The 20,894-nt window shown below is 39.2% G+C and overlaps 1 protein-coding gene across 1 annotated transcript in view; it reads left to right on the top strand.

Annotated features, from left to right (window-relative positions):
- atxn1a (ataxin 1a) overlaps positions 1 to 20,894 on the top strand; it is a 96,808-nt gene that overhangs the window by 63,250 nt on the left and 12,664 nt on the right. Inside the window, exon 3 of the mRNA XM_079258930.1 lies at positions 1,762 to 1,877. The gene's annotated coding sequence lies outside the window, so the exon portion shown is untranslated. The remainder of the gene's footprint in view (positions 1 to 1,761; positions 1,878 to 20,894) is intronic.

Genomic DNA, 20,894 nt, shown 5'->3' with positions numbered 1-20,894 from the left:
CTAGTTTTTAAATGAAGTTCTTCTCTCTGTCCTGCTTTGTCTCTCTTTCCCACCATCTTCAGCCTCTGTTTTTTTCTGACACTTTTTTGGCTTTTTCAACTCCCTGCTGTGCCTCACTGGCTTTGCCAATATTGTCGTCCCAGTGAGTTTCTGTCTGCCTCTTCTTTGCCACCATCTGTTTCTCTCTCTGTCGCTGCCTCTCTATTCCTTTCTCTTCCTCTCCGTTGCTTCTCTGGATTTTCTCTTATTTCGTCACTTTGGATTGCCTCTACTCTCTTCTTTCTTTTTAGAATAATTTTTGCTGCTATATCTTCATTCTCTGTCATTGCTTCCCCACAATCCTTTGTCTTTTTAATTCCATTTGATGGATTTGCCTTTTTCATTTGGTGTTTTCTAATCCTTTTGCTTCAGTTATTGTCTTTCTTTCTTTTTTTTGCCATCGTCCTTCGTCTCCTTTTTACATAGATCTTTTCAAACATCTTTAGTTCACTCAGACCCTTATGCTTTCTGTGTGCTGTCAGTTTGATTCATGTACAGGCTTTAGTTTGGCACCACACTTAAACCAACCACATGAATCCTATTGATTTTCTCATGTCTGACACCAGATACACATTTCCTCTTTTTCTGTCTGCACTCCTCTTATATATCACCATATTTTCTCAATTCACAGTAGCACTCAATCCCATATACTGTCATGCATAACATGTGAAAAAGAATTGCACAGATGTCATCCTCTACTATCTGTAATGCATCACTCATTCTTTAATTCCCACCTCAATTTTCAATAAGCTGCTGCATAATACTAGACAGCTGCACACACAGTTACTCCTCCACCTCTTTTCTACTTGTCACACATGTAAGAAATAGGTCAGTGGGATGTTTGGCATCCCACACACATCCCTTAAAGATTCATAGACACTCATGTTGAAGCTGACAAACAGCAGGGAACATGTGTCTTTTATCCCCCCCTTGTAAAATCCTCATCATTTTAACACAACCTGCCTAATTAGTCCCAAAGAGTGTGTGCACACTATCAACAATCATCCAGCCTGTCTCTTATGGTAGTGTGTGGGTGTCAGCTCAAATCAGCTTGTTGCACATTAGATGTCTTTAAAGATGTACTGGAGAGTTCAGGGTTTTTCTTTTTAAAGCATGGCTGTTAGTGGGACTTCCAGCGGGGGTTTGTGTTGCATCCTGAGCTGTGTCTAGATCTTTTGTTCTCGTTGAAGATTACTACGCATTCAACACCAATTAGCCTTAACACTATGACCACTCATCTGTGATCATATAGATCCCTCTTTTACTGACAAAACAGCTCAAGGAGCAGCTGAGGATACCCTGCAGTGTCTGGTACCAGAATATTAGGAATAGATCATTTGGAGGCCTGTGGGTTGGGTTTGTTTGCGACAGACACCACTAACTCCCATCAGATTGGCATATGTGGAAGTTTGGATGCTGAATGACTGGAACACTTCAGACCTCTAAGCAGGTTTCCACTTCCGTTGCCTTGTGGGACTCTGACTGGTCTACAGAAATGTTTAGTTTGGTGGATGTTTGGATGCAAATATTTCCAGAAGGAAATTTCACTACAACACCATGAGCATATTATTTACTTTACCTGTCAGTACTTGTTTTGTTTTCACTGATCAGTGCATGTCAGTACTGCAATATCCATGAGGATTTTCCATTTGAAATTCCAGAGAATATCTTAAGTAGTTCCTTTCCTAATTTGGTTTAATGTGTGCTCTTTTTATTCATTAGGAAGTGCTGAATCCCTCAGTCCACATACTGTATTCTGGGATCACCTGGAACCCTCTCCATGGGCTGTGGCACCTGCTGACAAACCAGGGGGGTCTGGAGCAGCTGTGTTGAATGAGGTAAGGATGTCTTTTGACAAACTAGACTGAATTTAGATCAGTTTAATTGTTTTTTATATATGGATAAGTATCCAGGTTTCATTAGTATCTAGTATAGTATAGTATAGTATAGTATAGTATAGTATAGTATAGTATAGTATAGTATTTCACTATATCTTATGTTTTAGAATGAATTTTCTGTCGTGAGCTGGATGACAGGTCACTGTTCTCTGCTATATCATTACTGACAAGCTGCTGTCACATTGCTATCCAACACTAAAAGCTGTATGTCTGTTATTTTTAATCTGATGTTATTAGTTCTGGCATCAAGGACTTTCCGGTCCTGTTTTCTCTTCGTAGCCAAGAGCTTTGTTTTACTGATAAACCCGTCACCCTGACCACTACACAGATACATGTTAAGTAAAGTGCATTTGATTTTAATGTGAGTGAAGTGGGAGCTCATAAGCTCAGTTTTGCCCTCTTAAGCTTTGCGGTGCAGCCCTTTATAAGAATAGATGGATTCAAATTACTCTTCTAACCCTCATTATCCTTCATGTGGTATAATGAGTCGAGGAAAACAAAATGGTATATCAGTTATTTATTCAGCTCTTAAAGACTACATCATGAAGTTAAACAAAGACAATGACAAAGCCGCATCATTTGGTTTCTAAAATAAAACCACTAAACCTCAGCTAACTGGATTTGTTTCTGTCTTTGCCCTGATTGGAAGAGGATTGTTTTTAGGTTCAGGAAATTCTGGTCTGCCTAGTGATGGCGCATTTGTTTGCTGACCTGCATCTGAACTATTTGTCAGAGCAACATTACATGCACATTGGACGCATGACACCTTTAAGATCACTTTGTGAGAATTCCTGAACTAAAGTTGAATTTATTCTGGGAATTTAAAAAAAAAACCAAACAACCCAAAATTTCATGGACAGGAAAACAAAAAACAATAAAAAAATGTGATTTTATTTTATTTTTAATTGGTAAAGTCTAAGTTGAACAGTGGGAATGTTGTGGTTACCAGCTGTCTAAATTTTTTTGTGTCTCCCGTTTGTGTTTGATTATCAGCTGCAATTTCTCTGCCGTTCTTGAAATGACTACAGAACCACCAACAAGCGAATGCTGTGATTTTCTCTGATTTTCTCACAGTATGATTTCACCACTGTTGTGGCCATATCGATCCCAGGAGGGGAAATGCTCTCTCCATGCACTGAGAAGTAAGATTACAGGGTCAGCTATAGAATATCAGATTTGGAGCCGTTGCCAATCATATAACAGACGCCCGCCGAGCACCTATGTGAGGTTAAGGATGTGAACTTAGGTCTTCTGTAACACATTTCACTGTGAGCTGTAAGTATTAATGTAAACAGCAAAGATCTTTGAGCAAAAGAGTTTTAAGTTGAGCTTTTGAAATCAGATGTGCTGTTTCTAGGACCAGAATAGGAGACAGCTTTTTATTCTATAAAAGACTTTTGTTTGCTCTCATGTGATCCAGAAACTGTTATATAAAGTTATGTTGAGTCTATTGCTTTGTTGCTGTCTTTTTGGATCAAGATTTATGAGCATAATTTAGACAATGTTGTCATTTTTTAGAAGAAACCGTCTTAAAGTATCACAGTCTTTTAAATAACCTGCTGCGATCATGCCTCTGAGCTGGTGTCCGACAAGACTAAAGGCTTTATGTCCATTATTGTGGACTTGGTATCTCTGGAGAACTTCTTCCAAGTATTTATTTAGAATCAATTATAAACTAATAATGATGATGATGATGATGATGAAGTGGTTTCCCTGCTGCAACACACCTGACTCAGATCAATGTGTAATTAGCAGATAGGTGCAGAGTTTAATGTCAAGCTCTGCGCCAGTCTGCTAATTAAGTGTGACATGTTTTAAGGTGTGTTTCAGCGGGGAAACTCCGAACACGCGCAGGATTGCGGCCCTCGAGGACCGGAGTTGCCCAGCCCTACTTTAGACCGAACTTGACTTGTGAGTGTGTATAAACGGGAAAAGTTGGATGGAATTTCAAACACGTTGCTGAAATAATTTGTCAAAAACATCAACTTATGTAGCACATTAGTTTATTGAAACTAGTGATGAAGTTATCTGAATTTGGTGGTGAGACTACACAGTTACACATCTGGTGCTGAATAAATGAACGCTGGTGGTATAACCTGAGGGATGTGGAGATTCATATTTTGCGACAATCTACATTTAATACACAAGCAAAAAAGCTCTACCAAAGATGCATTCAATAGAACCAACATATACACAGACATCAAGGCAATAAAACCCCAAAAAACAAAGTCAACAAGAATACATAACATGAAATCCAAACAACATTCTCTCACAAACTAGTCCTTCCCCTTAGACTGCATTTTTGTTCAATTCAAGAGTATCATTTGTCAACATAATTATATTTCTAGTGTCATAAAGCATCAGCAGAAATGGAAACAGCATCAGCTGCACGATGTGAGTCCTGTTTTAGTGCAGTCCCAAGGGAGGGGAGAAAAAGTACTGTAGTTTATGTGAAATAGAACGTATTTGTTGTAAGGTTGCTTCTCCAGTCAGTTCACTTTGCACATCTTCATTAGCTGAACTGATTGTGAATAATGTCAATCATGTAAGACTGGATATAAAGTCAGTGGCAGGTCCTATACTCAATATCTGCATTTTTTCCACACATTCTGCATCCTTTCTCCAACAAACCCGACTCAATGGACTGAATTCCCTCCTCTGCATGTCATCCAGCTCTACAGAGACCTGGTAACAAGCCATTCAGTTGGTTCAGGTGTGTTGGATAAGGGTGGCATCTAAAAGTTGCAGGATGGTGGATCTCAAGGATCAAACTTGGGCACCCCTGTAAGAGAGTGTAGAATATAGCTTGTAGTAACAGTTCCTGGTTTGCATTGTTTGTGCAAAAAAATGTCCTTTGTTCCTTTGTTGTTGCTACTATTTGTAGGAAAAAAGCCATTATTTGCATTTGCATTGAGTATTAATAGTTAAATGCACATTTCCAGGTAAAGTGTGATTTATACAAAACACATCATTGGTAGATTTGCATGTTTTAGAAATTGAATTGTCCTATGGCACACACAGTTTTTGTTTCTTGGGTTCACATTTATCTTCAGTATGATCTCACTTGTTGCTTTAAAAATAACGCTGCTGAATGTTACCTACAGCTTAACTTGTTGGCGGAGGCATACAAAGAAACTGTGCTCCTGCCTGCAGATCTGTCGCCGCAACGTTTGATGTTATGTAGTGGGAATAGAAATTATACTATGGTCCTCATCTTTATTCACCAGTTTATTGCTGTCTCACAAGAATGCATTCTTATTTAAGTGTACCAATACGCACATATACATTCAGAGAGAGAGAGAGCAAATCCATTTACCCCACAGGGAGAAGCAAGTTTAAGGAGTGCTGCAGTTTCCCTGCTGGATTTCTTGTCTCTGTGTTGTATACTCCTCTATCTGTCTCCCTACATGTCTCTCTCTTCCTCAGAAACTTATTTTCTGTTGCTTTTCCACTGTGCTTCTCAATTATTACTTCCACCAAGGAGGTTTCTGCTTTTGTGTGTTTGTGTGTGTGTGTCTGTTTACTGTTTACTTTACACCAAAACTACTGGGCGGATTTTTGTGCTTTTTTTTTTTTCTTGAGAATTGGTCTTGGTTTATTTTGGATTCCATTAAATTATGGGAGTGATATGGAAGGAGTTTTGGACACAATATGGTTTTTCACAATATGGATTGAAAAGAACTGCTTGGCAGAAATCCTTTTCTAGTTATAACTTGAAGCACCAGTGCTTTGTCATATCGATCAAAACACAACCCCAAAATGTCCAATATATTTGGCCAGGGTAGAACACTATATTGCCTGTTGTATAACATATTGCATGTATTTTTCTGTCTCTTGCAGTGTGCTGCTTTAAACTGAGCAAGGCTGTGCTTCACACTTTCACCCTTCTGCTCAAATCCAAACTGTAGAAGTGTGAGTGCTTGTGTGTTTGTGTGAGTATGGGTGAGAGAGAGAGCGAGTCAATACTATTCTTGGCTGGTTGGGGAAGTCTTGGCTCCCAGGCGTATGGGAAAAGTGCTCTTGGCAGGTCTTGAACCGAAGCATTCCATTATGCTGTCCTCTTGAAACACACACAGCCATACAAACCTGTTTTTGTCACTGAAGAGGACATTGCATTGACTTACTTATTCTCCCTGCAGAACAAGCCATAATCCCTACATCACGTACATTAACCAAAAATAAAGAATTCTCCCTGAAATGTAATGATTTATGTTGTGTGAATAAAAGCCAGATGAGTAACACAAGTACAATCATGCACATAAGCTTCATTTTTCCATTCTGTCTCATTCTCCCTTGTTTGTTTTTTGTCTTTACTACAAACAAATACATGCATGTTCACACAAACACTGAGAGAAGAGACTTTAACTGCCTTGTTAAGAGAGACATTTCTTGTAGTACTACAGTATACCTCGAGGCCCAAAGCCAGAGTTTCACCATCACTCACTCACACAGACACATACGCAGCATTACGCACAATATCCTCAAATCAATTGCCTAAGGACTGGGAGTCTGTCTGCATGACTTGTATCAGCTAATAGATCTTTCAAGTCTTTTTTATCAATATCTCTTTCCTGCCTCTCTTATCAGTGTCACTGCACTGCCGCTACATGGTGACATCGCTGTTGCCTTGATTTACTTTTACCTTTATCAAGCTCCTCTCTTCCTCCTCCTCCTCTTGCCCTTCACTCCTCACCTCCTTTCATCTGTCCCTCGCTTTATTTCTCTCTGCCACTGCAAAGCCTTACATAACTGCAGTCCTGCTCTGTGATCCTGAAGGCAAATGTGGGGCTTGGCATTGAATAGAGGGTCAGGGTCACAGGGTTTTGTGTCTTATGAGGATGCATGTAGCCACCCTCAAGGCAATCTCTGTTTATATGCGGGTGTGGATTTTCATAAGACACCTAAGGAACGGAGTGTTTGCAAACTGAAAAGTTAATTTTATGCATAAAGGACATATAAGGACAAAGCAGATTAGCCTCGCTCTGGATGGATCTTGAGCTAGTTTAAATTATAGTAGGTGTAGATATGGCATCTTTCTTTCTGGTGTGATATGACAGAAAGCTTTTTCTGCTTTAGAGATCATCCTGAAGAGTTGTTGAAGATTAGGGTTAGGCAGTAGAAAGTATGTTTGCCTGTATTTTTTAATGAAGCAGAAAGCTGCTTGAAATTTAGAATTGTTTTTCCTTTTTTGTTTAGCTGCAGAGGGAATTAGTTTTTAAATGAGGAAAAGTCAATAAGCTTTTTAACAGACTGCAAATTAGGGACGCACCAATATCCCAATCGGTTATCGGTCTGATATTATGTGAATGTACTTGTACTGTGTACATACATACATACATACTACAGAACCCAATACCAGCTTTAAAAACTCAGGGCTGTCAACATTTGTACAGTAATGCAAAGAAACGAATCTGTGGAATTAACATGTTAACAACAAAGTTGGTAATCATGCCATAAGAAAGACACACTACAGAACTTTTGCCATTTTCCCCATTGTCTCCTATCGACTGCTAATTTGGTATCCATCTTGCATCCTACCTGACGTGTTAGCTCTTTCCTGCCAGCAAAAGATAATCTTACAATGACTCTTGCTTTGTCCCTTTCTGTCTTTTAATCTTCTTGCATTTCTTTGCTGCATCAATGATGTTGCATGTTCAAAACAGCCAATGTGTTGTGTTCGCCGTGAAGGGAAACTCTGCTGCAACGTCGCGCCCTGGATTTTAAAGGTTGCATAGTAAAGTTTCTCAGCATCAGGACACTACTGGGTAGCAGCAGCTGTAGAAATGCACGTGATAGATGTCACTGAGTAATCTAACATTCAGGGACACAGAGTTTTATAGTCAGAAAGATACATAACAGGTCTTTAAAAAAATCTGAATTAGGCATTTTCCCTGTGAGAGAAATTGCTTTTGCATGTAGGGGTTTTGTTACAGTGGTGAGCTGAATCCACCTAAAGCCACCTTGTTCTTTGAACACCTTACCACTGAACTGTAATGGGCTTTAATATTAGTCATATCAGTGCCTGATATTGGCAAGTACTCAAATGAAAGCAAAAATGTGTGAGAAATGTGGTGCCTGTGCATCCCTACTGCTAAGATCGGCTTTAAAGCAACTTTAGCAACACGCTGTTTGTTAGATATTTGTAGGAAGTGACTCATTCTATACATACAGGATCTTGTGTCGAAATGAAAGAATGAACTGCAGGTGATACATTTTTCTCCTTTAGCACCATTTGTAGTTTTAACAGCAGGAGCTACAGTTATTGAAAAGCTTTCTGCAAAGGCTTAGCTTCTGCTTGAATGAAAGCAGGTGCCACTGTATAAATGGCTATGGCATTAACATGTGGATTTACTTTTGTTTGATGTAGGTCCTGTTCTCATTTTGAAAATATAAAATGAAAAAGGGACTGAGAAGGATTTTTAAAGACCACCTGTGGTTACTTTAAAATGCCTCCTATTGAAACATACAGACTCTACAAAAGCTTTCATTTGTATCTAAGAATCCATGGAACATTACAGATTGAAACATTGCAATCATCAAACAAACATATAAAATGGGATGTAAAAGTGTTTACCTGTTCATTGTGTGTGTGCATTTACTTCAAACTATAGTTCATGAAAAATCCTGTGTTCTCTTGTATTTGAAAATTACTTTTAAAATGAATTTTAGCATCTGGCTTCAGAAATAGTGACGAAGATAGAAAATATTGTCTTTATTTGTTCAATTTCCAGCAGAGCACAGGTTTGCACTGTTAAACGTCCCTTTGTTGCCTATAAACATGTTCCTGTCTGATGGCAATCAGCTTGGCCTTTAAACAACTGTGCCCAGTTTCATTGTAGCATTTAATCAAAGTATTATCATGTTAACAGCTTTTTTTGTCCTTGCTTTTTGGAACGTTGCTGGGCAGCATGCACACACACCTGTAGCATCTGTTGGTATTGCACTGTGCGTGTTTGTGCCTGGCTGTGGAATTTGCTTGTTTGGATGATGGCTGAGTTGTGTAAGGCTCTGACATGTGCGGCATGTGTATCCTGTTGAGTCTCAAGGGTGCTGGATGTGTGTTTGTGTAGAGTAGAGTGCTTTGACGAATGTGTGCTCAACTGGTGCTGCTGCTCGTCTGATATTTTTGTCCATGTGCCTTTGAAAAGGTGGAACACATTATTCACAGACAAGGACACATGCTGAGCAGTCGCTCACCCCTCTTCCATCCACACAATGTCCACTGCCATGCCCATTCATGCCAATTAGTGCCAGTCTTTCTGCCCGTGCCCATTACACCAGGCCAGTTCACCTTGAGCAAACACAGCAGCATAATACTCTGTCCTAGATGTGGGAAGCTGTGCTCACATTGCAAAAATAATGTTTCCATGTGTTCTTTTCTTTTTTTTTTTTTACATTTTGTCAAGCAAGAAATAATAAAGCGTATGCTTGCCAACAAGCAAATCCAGCAGCGTTAGTGTGCTCTAGAGTGTATTGTAACATTTGTCTCCACAGCTGTTCTCTTTAGCACTGTGCGCACTGTTCTTCCTGCAGCCCTCCAGAGTCACTCATCTCACACCTGTCAGCCTGTCTTCAACCTGATTCAGCTCAGAAATGATCTGACTCATGTCATCTGTGTTGGATTTTTTTTTTTTTTTCTTTCTGTTTGCATATCTCACCATGTCCCCTCCACCTGAACACGTCACAAAAACACAAGTAGGAGGTTTGAAGAGGGTTTGTTGCAGCATCCTTTGTGACAGAAGACCTAAGCGCTGACTGTGTGTGCTGCAAGTTATCAATTATAATCACTTGCAAATGAAATTAAAAACCCTGCTAAAAAAAAAAAAACCTGCCCTCCGTGGAGGGTGGGGTGTGTGTGTGTGTGTGTGTGTGTGTGTGTGTGTGTGTGTGTGTGTGTGTGTGTGTGTGTGTGTGTGTGTGTGTGTGTATTCAATCTTATAATTGTCTAGTTTCACTAAACTGGACAACCAAAGTCATACATGTAGACATCAACTCAACCCAGATTTCCCTTCTGTGGCTTTGAGAGGGGTTTTGAGCCTTAAATGACCAAAATTGGCGCTAGAGGTACAGAATATTTTACAAGAAAACCAAACCAAGATACTTAAACAACATATATAATGTCAAATCTTGGCAAAAAAAAAAAAAAAACACAACTGCTGGTAGCAAAACTACAACAGAAATCTAAAAAAAAAAAGTTGAAAACAGTCACTTTCATTCATTATCATTCATCCCATCATCTAGGCACAGGTAGATCTGGTTGCAATCAAAGTTACATGCTTTGTTGATTCCATATGGATTCCTGACAGTTTTTAGCCCTTTAAAGTCCCACCTAAGAACAGCTGGACAGAAAAACACTGTAACAAAGTCTGAAAAAAAGTCTTGGCACTTTTAGCATTTATTACCATGTGATAGGTTAAAATGAATGCAGTGCAGTCTTTCTGGTATCTGCCAGGAGGCAGGAGTCCAGTATCATATGGCGCACAGCAGGGTTTTGAGCAAGTTTCTGCCATAAAGTGATAAAATGTCTCAGAAACTGTATGTATAAAATATAATACATTTGGCTTTACAGGATTAGTCTTACTGACCGTTGATATTTTTCTGCTTTGTTCAGTCTCTTGTTGAGCAGCTCAGGATGTTGCCCTGTAGATGCTCACCAGAAGAGTCAGAAGAGAGAAGATAATTTTCCACAAGAGTTTTTCAGTGTGAAATCTGTTTCCTTACCTTTAACAACTTTTTCACAAGAGGTTCTGTTAGCGGGATAAGTTACCATGACAATGTAGTCCTTTAAGAGTGAGCCACCTTCATGACTATTACACCCAAGGGTCAAACCTGCTGTTACCTGGATAAGTCTTAAATGCTTTGCAGCACAGAATTCCTGGTAACTGCAGAGGTGAGTAACACCTTTCATTCTATGCACACTAATGAGATCAAAGTAAGGACAATGATTAAAATAACTGTAGCTGACCTGATTAGAGAAATAGTGATAATAATGTAAATATACTTGCTAATTATTGTCAGGATTTCATTTTAACTCGCTGGACGACGAGTGATTTATGCTGGTTGAATGTATATATTTATTTCCTCTAATATCTTCTCTCTTGATTCAGGCCTGTTTTTTCCTACTCCCATTTAAGTAGGATTACATATTGTCTTTGAAATAATATTTGGGTGTTTATATCTGCATTTGCTCGTGCATAAGTGGGTTGGACATTTGCCGCATAAGTCTGCATGTCTGCATGTCTGCAATGGCTGCTAGCTGTTTGTGTAGGTGTGTGCAAATAAATGCTTCATGCGTGTGTGTAAAAATGAACGAGAGCACATTAGTTCAAGTTTTTTTTTTGTGTGTGTGCGTGCATGTGCACATCTGAATGCATGTTTGCATATTTACTCATCTGTGTGTCTGTATGTGTGTGTGTTTGTGTGTATACTCAGTAGGATTATACAGCAATAGAGGAGCTTAGCAGTGATTTGCCCATCCATTCCAGTCCCTCCCTAATCCTCCACACACACACAAACACACACAGGCATATTCATTGTGTGTGTGACTTGCAGGGATCTAATAGTGTGTGTGGATTAGTAGGTTTGTGAATGGGATGTGGCTTGGGCCGAAGTAGCACACTACACTGCCAGAGAGTTAACACAGTCTGGCAGAGGGTTTGTGAGCAAGACGGAGATGGAGGGAGGGAATGGAGAAAGAGTGAAAGATATTTTTGTGTTGTGTAAATGGCCAAAAGTTCAAAGGACATTGTTAAACATGATTATAAAAGGTTATTTCAATTTTACTGAGAGCGCTGCATGGCAAGCCTTCGCGAAGCCTTTCTAGCTGTGATCAGTTGGATGTGTGTGTGTTTAGTATATGGCCATTAGATGTCTCCACACCTGCTGCCTCACATGCTCCTGCACACACACACAGTCACACATACACGCAGAGACAGATGGAGAGACATGGAAAAACAAGAGAGCTGAGAATTTGGCTGACAGAGACGGACGGGGGTGCATCAGTTTAGAGTGTGTAGGAAGGCGAGGGGTTGCTGTTGTCATAACCACACCGCGTGTGAAGTGTGCGTGGGCGACTGAGAGTCAGAGCGTGTGTGTTTGTGACAGAGAGGGAGACAGCAGAGGAGTCTGTGATATGTATGTGGATGTGTATATATAGAAGCTTTTCATCAGTTTCCTTAGTGACTGGCTGCGACTGAGACTGTACTCTGTTCTGTGGAGAAAGGCAGAAGAATGAGACAGAATGAGAGGCCATGGAGATTTTCCTATCATTTCTTTATTGTGTCCAGTTGTTTTTATTTGCATTTTTAGGTTTGTGCATATACACAACAGGATGAACACTTTTGGGGTGGGCGAAGGACTGATATAGCTGATCAATGCGACTAAATAGAAGTTGGGTCCCCCAGAATTGGGGTTTGAGGATCCAGGTTGAAGTCAGTGGACTGACCCCAAGCCTTACTCCTCATGTTATCTAGGTTTAGTAGCAAGGTTTAGATTTAGGATACATAAAATATAATAATGATAATAATGATAATAATATCATATTATTATTATTAATAATAATAATAATAATAATAATAATAATAATATATTATTATTATTATTATTATTATTATTATTATTATTATTATTATTATTATTATTATTATTAGCATTTGGTAGTTCAAATTCACACCAAATGCTTTGTCTTTTTCCTTGCTGCCATTCTTCTACTGTCTACACTCACATCCCTCCATCCTGACAATGGCAGGAATAACATCTGTATATGAATTATGTCCATCCTGATATGAATGATGTTGTGAATCATCCAAGCCCCCTCTATTTTAACTAGACTGAAAAAAATAAAATAACCTTGTAAAAAAATATCTAAAATTTCTCATATTGATTTCATTCAATGGCAGATTGGAAACAAACCTATAAAAATAATTTATGATTAACTGCCGAGAAACCTCTAAAGAGCTGCCAAAGCTATAAACACACTCCCTCCTCCAGTGTGTTGATTTAATTAAATACTATCTTTTTCTTGTTCTGCTATTCTCTCCTTTACTTAAAAAAAGCACACAATATAGGAACCCTTTAAATAAAGTATAATACAGCAATAGGGCTGGGCGATATGAACTAAATCTCATATCACGATATAGCTCATTTAATATCCCCATAACGATATAAAATTATTTGTGTAATTTTGTGTTAGTCATCAGTTATTTGGGAACTATGGCCGTATGACGTATTATGTGTAAATGCCTGTCGCAGCGTTTACATCTGGAGTTCATTATTAGTGCTTTTGCCACCATTTGATGCTGCTTTTGCGGCTTTTGCTCGTTGACTCTATTCTTTATTCTGTATTCTTCATCCAAATTGTTCCGCAGGTGATAAAATAAGTTAGTTGTGTCGGAGTCGGTTGTTGGGACTGTGAGCTAGTTGGTTGTTGGTTGCATGCGACAAAAAATTCCCCTCTATTATGAACAAGCTCTTCAGTTTGGTTGACTAGTCATCTTTTAGTGAATTACCCCGTTCTGATACACGTCTGCTACCGTATTTCTCCATGTTTGTTTTTATATTGCAGCGTGCATGCCATAAAGTGCATCTTGACATAAAACACTGCAGTAAAGCACCTTATCATGGTGTAAACCATAGAGCCTCATATGAAATGATAGACATTTTCTAAGGTCCAAACAATATATACCGTCATATTGCCCACCGCTACAAAGCAAAAGAAATTAGTAAAAAATAGTTAAACTTTTACATAATGTGGCATCCTCCCAAACAGACAAAAGTGCTGGTACATTTCATAAACATTAATATTTAGCCACTTTCAGCATTATAGCAAATTTCATATTGTATTTTGAGCATGTACAACAAATGGTAACAGGTAAATATTATCTTATTTATTACTGCTGTCTTACAGTCACATAGTTAAAATAGTTCCTGTCAGGAAGTAGTAAAACACTTCTTGAAAGCTCGATGTTGAGAACTGGATTGATATGAAGCTGACAGGAAAACCAACCAACACAAACAGGATGTGATTTTAGTGCATATTTGGAGCCCCTGAGTCTTGTAGGAATGATTACAATTGTGTGTGTGTTCTTTTTCTTTATACATACCTTTTTAGGACCTGTTTTTTGTAGAATCCCAGTAGTCCTTTTTGGGATTGAAGAATAGACATGATGCATTACAAACATAAGTGTGTGAACTGAGGATAAGGATCAGTGTAGGATATACATTCATGGAAGTCAATATAATGTCCAGATGAGGATAACTGCACAAGCTTGCATATATGATTACATCTTATAAACGAGTGTTCAGTTGTCCCTGTAAGTACTACATCTCTTAAAACTGAGGAGCATGTTTAATCTATATTTACTACCAAATGGTCTTTTAACTAGGTCAGTTAACTAACAGAAATAGACTGCTGCACACTGGAAACCAGTTATGCCATCTAGTGTTCAAAAAACAGAAAGGTGCTGCCTTGTTAGTAAATATAGCCTAGCCCATACTCCTGCACACACACGTGTGTCTGCATGTATAATGTGGAAATATTTAATGTTGTAAATGTGAGGAGTGTAAATGGCGGTTTATGGTTTAATTTTATGTGTGAGCACTGTATTGGTGGTGTCAGTATTAGTATTTATGAATCATGTTGTTCAGAAAAAAGATCCTTTTAATTTAAATTGTTGTAACGATTTAGTGAATAAAAATGCTTTTGGGACGAAGAACATTTCTTGTCTTCTTTAGCAAAATATTAAACAATGTAAGCGATCAGTTGCAGCCTTAAATACTAGCAGATTTGGATTCCATGCCACTTTTTCATGTACTCTGTTTCTCTAATCTCTGCTGCTTGCTCCCTCCCCCCCTCTCCCTTTATCTCCCCCACAGTCCCCCTCTCTGTCCTTCTCACTGTAACACCCTCCCACCCCCTCCCGTGTTCTCTTTCTCTGCTTGTAAGCGTTCTCTGGGCGCGCAGCCAGCTGGCGTGTGTGTGTTTTTTGAATGAATACCTGATGAAGTTGGACGAGTGAATTGTGGGAGGGGCCTGGATGTGTGTGTGTGTGTGTGTGTGTGTGTGTGTGTGTGTGTGCGCGTGCGTGTGCGTGTGTGTGTAAGGCAGACAGTTTGAGAGCGCTGGCTCACATTCAGCCCCTTGCATAATACACGTTGGAGCTCTGCATGCGGGACTCCCTCCCTGTAGGCGTGTGCAAGTGTGTGCTACCATTTGTGTGTGTGCGTGTGTGTGTGTGTGTGTGTGTGTGTGTGTGTGTGTGTGTAAGAGAGATCACCTAAATGCTGCATGTCAGTGGTAGTAAGGGAGCTGCCTGCGTTACTGTCAAGATTTAGAAAAGCTTCTGGGTGTGTGAGAGTGTATGCTGTGTTTGGGGCAGGCTGGGGGGCCTGGGCGGAGGGGTTTGTTGGTGTTAAAAGCTGACAGCAGTTTGTAGCACAAGTGCACCGAGTCTGCTTAGGATTTTCTGCTTGAGGGGGAGACTGAAAACGAAGGATGCAGTCGCGCAGGAGAGGAGAGGAGTTGAGGGAGTAAAGGAAAGAGTGGAGGAGAAAAGGCAGGCTGCAGAAGGGAGTTGCTCCTGCTACCCTGGTAAGTAGACTTCACACAGTTTTGTGCTTGCTCTCAGTGAAGTGTGTAGGGGCAAGAGAGAGTCAGTGTGCGTATCTATCCCAAGCACTTGTGTTGTTGTATCTCAGCGTGTCATTTGTGAGTTCAAACTGCGTCTGCCCTAGTTTTTTTTCTACAATCACGCTTGTTTGTTTTTCTTCATTGGATGTCTTTCTTTCTCTTCCTTCCTTCTCTCAACACATTTTTGTTTTTTTATACATAAGTGTCTGAAGCCCCCATTCATTTATCTACCAAACCTCAGGGCTCTTGCAGGGTGAGAAAGTGCAAGTCATGCAACACTGCCCAAGTGTTTATTGTCTGAGAGATGCTCTCTCATTTTTCTCACAATAATTTATTTTTCTTTCCATTTCTGTCTCTCTCTGCTTGTGAAACTCTGAGCCACTACGTTTCACTTTCTCTCCCTCTTGCTGCTGTTGTTTTTTTCACCCACCCTTTCTTCTCTTTGCCAGTTTCAATAACTCATCAATCAGTTGCTGATCCTCCTTTGCACTTACCAGTAATATCTAATCATAGTCAGTGTGTTATGAGCAATGTAGAATGAACAAAATGCTAACATTTTCTAAGTTCTGAGTTTACCAGGATGCTTGTTAGGTGCATGCGTGTATACTTCCCGCCCATGCAAATAGCTACACTCGTGAAAAAATACAGACAATTAGATGCACAGATAAATAAATTAAGAAGTTGAGAAAGACAGAGAAGTTTAAGCCTGCAGCTACACTCCACTTACCAGTTGAACTATATTTAGAAGCGAGAAAACACATCACGTTGAACTTATCCCTTTGATCATGATTATGATTATGACTCGGCAATCATTCACACGCAGACACAAATAGATATATGTACTTATGCGTACCACTTCCTACTACTAACATTTATTTAGCTTGTATGAAATAGATGCATGCATGTTGAGAAAACAAAACAAAGTTTATTTTTATATATCACATAGTAAAATGTGTAAAAAAAAAAACTACCGGTAAGCATCTAACTTTTTATCAGATTTTGTTATTGAAAATATCAAAGTATGTTTGATATTGAGTACAAACCCCGGGTATGTACATGATCACTTACAATTCCGTCTTTTCTACATTTCTAGACAGTAATTGATGAAAGTTGATCAACGTCTACTTGACTACATTCTTGAACATTTATGTGAAACATGAAAGCCAGCCAAAGGTGCAGTGTCCCGTATAATCAACCGTAACTGACAGAAAATTTTTGTTTTTACTAAAACAGTGTTTTTATTTGTATTTAGTCTACATAAACGTTATGTTTTTATTCCCTTTAAATGAGACATTTATATCTCCTTGGCGTGGACCTATCTATATGTCAGCTGCCATACATATGCCACTGTTTTTACTATGGTGTCTTTGAATGGACAAACAACTCAACCCTGTGTGTGAAGGGAGAACCCGCTGTGCTTTAAAACTGCAGCCCAGGCTTTGTTTGATAAGAGCTAGATTACTAGGTGTTTAGAATAAGACTCACCTTAAATGGTACACAGAAGAAGAAAGTGTGTATTTGCAAAACTTTTAAGTGGTTTCCTGTAGTGCTGTCGTTGATGCACCTGAGGCCACTGTATCCATGATGAGATGAGAATGTGTCTATGTCTGGAAAATTTTGGGCAATCGACTACCAATGTCTATTCACAAGTATTTTTGCTGTTTAAAGTAGTTACTGTATCGATGATTACCACTAGGGGTCAGTACGTTTTACAGACTGTACCTTTAATTTCTTGTTGTGCCACCAGGTTTTAAACAACTGTCTGTGTCTGTCACAGCTTGAATGCAGAGATGAGTGATGTGACCATAGTTACATATGCCGGTGCTTTTCAAAATGATGCTAATTTCATGGTATTTTTTTTTTTATCCCCTTTGTCCAATTCCATTGCTATGAGAATTGTACATTGTACAAAAGAAAATCCCCAAAACAAAACAAAAACTTTTTCATGCCTACAGTGACTTTATCACAGCCAGTCTTTCTCCATGCTACTTTGTAGAACCATGTCTGCTGCAATATGGATTGTGATGGTTTTTGCTATTGCGATCCACACATGCTATTTGACAACATTACCTCAAGTCAAATCAAGTCCGTTCAAATGTATTTCTTTAGCACATTTAGCTCATTTCTGTTGTAACATTTGAACTTGAATAAGTTATACAGAAACTTAACTGCAGACTTCAAGGTTTCCTTTAGAAACTAGATACTGAGGTCAGGTTCAAAAGAAACAATAAAGGAAGCTAGTTGGACATTCCTCAGCTCTGTCTGGACAATGGTAGCTTGAGGACAATGTCAGGGTAGATGTGGTCTATGCTATCAGTTCCAAGCTGTACCATTAACTTATGAAAATGTATTACCTTGCAGTCTTTGTCAGTTTTGCAATGCATCTCATAGGAACAATAGTGCATTTCTTCTTTTTTTGTTTCATTTTCCTATTCCCTTCAGGGTTCACCACAACAATTATCTGCCTCCGTCTAATCCTATTCTCTGCATTTTATTATCTCACACCATTGAAATTTTTGTCTTCTTTCACTGTATCGATACTTCTCTATGGTCTTCCTCTAGACCTCCTACCTGGTACCTCCAACCTGAGCCTCCTTCTACCGACATCTTCACTATTCTTTATCAGTGTATGCTCAGGCCATCTCAATCTGGCCTCCCTGCTTTTGTCTTCAAAACATCTAACATGTTTTCCCCCTCTGATGTACTCACTCCTGATCCTGTCCATTCTTATCACTCCTAGAGAGAAGCTCAACATTTTCCTCTCTGCTACTGAAGACTTCCTTTCCAATTAGTTTATTAAGCTTTTTTTTTAATGCTTTTGTTTCCAAGTAGATTAAGTTTTTCCTTTAAAACTTTGAAGCATCAGAGATATAAATGGAAATGAATTTAAAAAAAGAGATGGAAATTAGCAGCCTAAAAATGTATGTCAGACTTCTGCTGAAGCTGCTCTGCTCGCAATTATTTGTGTTATTATTATGTTCTTCGGAGGCTGTAACTCTGGTATAAAAGAGATTACCATTATTGAAACATTTTTATAGTTAGCAGCTTGCACATTGAAACCTGGATTTAGAATGACTGTGACTTGTAAGCAGACCAGAGAAATGTGTGTGTCACCTTCATTTGCACACATGTATGCAGCACTCTCACTGCAATCTCCCCCCACATTACAAATCTCAATTTAACCCTTTCACCCACCCAAGCACCTTCTTCATTTGTTTTAATTAGCTAGTAGTTTCACAAAGCCAGAGTTGACAAGGTGGATCTGTGTGTTTATCAGTGTGTGTAAAGACTCCAAGCACATGGAGGGCAAACAGCTTGGGTTACAGGTCATATGATATCCACACACAACCTCACACACACTGCAAGCTCAGCAAGATTCAGGTGACTTAGCTTTTCAGCAAATGTGTGTTTGAGTGTCAGTTACAGAGAAGCAACACTCGCTCTTTTTGTTATGTAGGTCAGCTGAGCCTGCCTCTCGCTGCCTCTCATGCATCTTAAGCCTTTTTTTGCTTTCATACCTCTGCTCTTCTATTTTTCTCTCCATTTTATTTCATTTTATAACTTCCTCAAATCCCTTAGTTCACCCACTTCTGTTTCTTCTCCCATTAAATTTTGGGTTAGTGTAGCTGTTTTATGTTTTTTAAACAACGCAGAGATTCTTACCATTAGAGCCAATAGGGAATTTAAAGTGAGCATTAATTGTTTTACTGGACCACAGCAGCAGTGTGTGCAGCCTTATATATTCAAATGCTACTGACAAGGTGATGAAGTTATACAACTAATTCCAGCCAGCAGAGAGCTGGAGGTTTCCCATTGGCTACTGCTGACTCAGAAAGTTAAAATATTTTGGCTCAGCTTCTCTGTCAGAGCCTGTAATTGAGGTGAGGGGGGTAGCGCTTTTGTAGCACATACAAACGGATGCTAATACTACCTTCTTACACTAAACTTTGGACTCGGTTTTCTGTAGGCACTTAGAAATTTTTGAAGTCATACAAAAGGTTGCCATCTATTCATCTGCTAAAGTTCCCTACTTGTGCTTGCTTCCTAAAATCTACTGTTTCTCTGTGCTGTTTCTGCTTAAAGTCAAAGTGTCAGAGATAAAATGTCTCAAACGGTGCAGTTACTGTTTTAGATCAGTCACCTTAGAATTCCAAGGATAAAATAGGCAATAATACAGACTGGATGCACGAAAGAGTGGGAGAAAGTGACTGGATTAAAAGGTTTGGTTGCACCACAAGAGGTAGATGTGTTAATGCAGTCTATAGGCTCTGTAAATGTGAAGCACATGCATGTGATGCAAAATCTGTTTTATAAATCAGCATTAATTCCATAAAATAAGGGCTCTGTTCTGGATTGCAATAGATTATTAACTGATATGGTCATTTGAAGGGCAATATATTATTTTGACATCACATCTGAGTCCCTCACGTTGAGAACAGATGGCCCAACAGCCAAAATGCCACCTTGGAGACCGGTGCCTAAACTCTCGTGCTAAAACTTCTTTTTCTTTGTTTTGCTTCATTTTATGAGAAGACATAAAAGTTTGTTTTTTTAGGTGAGCATGAACCAGCCACTTCTCTGAGGAACAGATTAGGAACATTCAGCCATTAGATGGTAAAATGATCAGGGTGGGTGGAGTTATGAAGAAGGAGCAGAGGCAGAAGAGTGGAGTGGAACGGTGGTAACAGAGAGGCAAAAGAACATGTATGTCAACTCTAAAAGCTCACCTACCACCAGTACCTCTCAACACACCTCTGAGTCATGCCTGCTTTACTGAACAGATGGTGTGTATTTGAGCAAGCGTGCATGTGCTTACTACTATGAAACAAAGCCTCAGTGAGTGAATGTGTGTGTGTGTGTGTGTGTGTGTGTGTGTGTGTGTGTGTGCTTGTGCACATGCAACAGCTTTTGCATTCATGCATGTAAATTCTTCATGTGCACTTTCTTACTCTTATGCCTCTCTCCAGTTGTGTTGTAAAAGCAAGGCAGCACCTCTTGAAAACAAGATCCTGCTTAAAATGCAAGATGTCCCTTTTGTTAACTTGTATCCCACATTCATTGGGCTTAATGTCAGTAGAGTTAACAAGTACTGGAGTTATATTTTGATATATTGACACACAGGCTATATAAATACAGGCCTACTTTTTTTCACTTGTACTTTGTTAATACAGTTCCTGCCATTCATTCCTCCTCCAGGTTAAGTGCCCGAAACAGTCATCCATAGCAATATCAAAATGCTTTGACTATGCAGTTTCCAGGTAATCTTGCTATTGGAGCCAGAAATATTGACAACCACCACTCTTTTCGTAATATTACAGTAATATGAATTG

Source organism: Telmatherina bonti, assembly GCF_933228915.1.
Source record: "Telmatherina bonti genome assembly, chromosome: 19".
NCBI lineage: Eukaryota > Metazoa > Chordata > Actinopteri > Atheriniformes > Telmatherinidae > Telmatherina > Telmatherina bonti.
The sequence above is the reverse complement of the archived record's forward strand: the minus strand, read 5'-3'. Positions and strand labels throughout refer to the sequence as shown.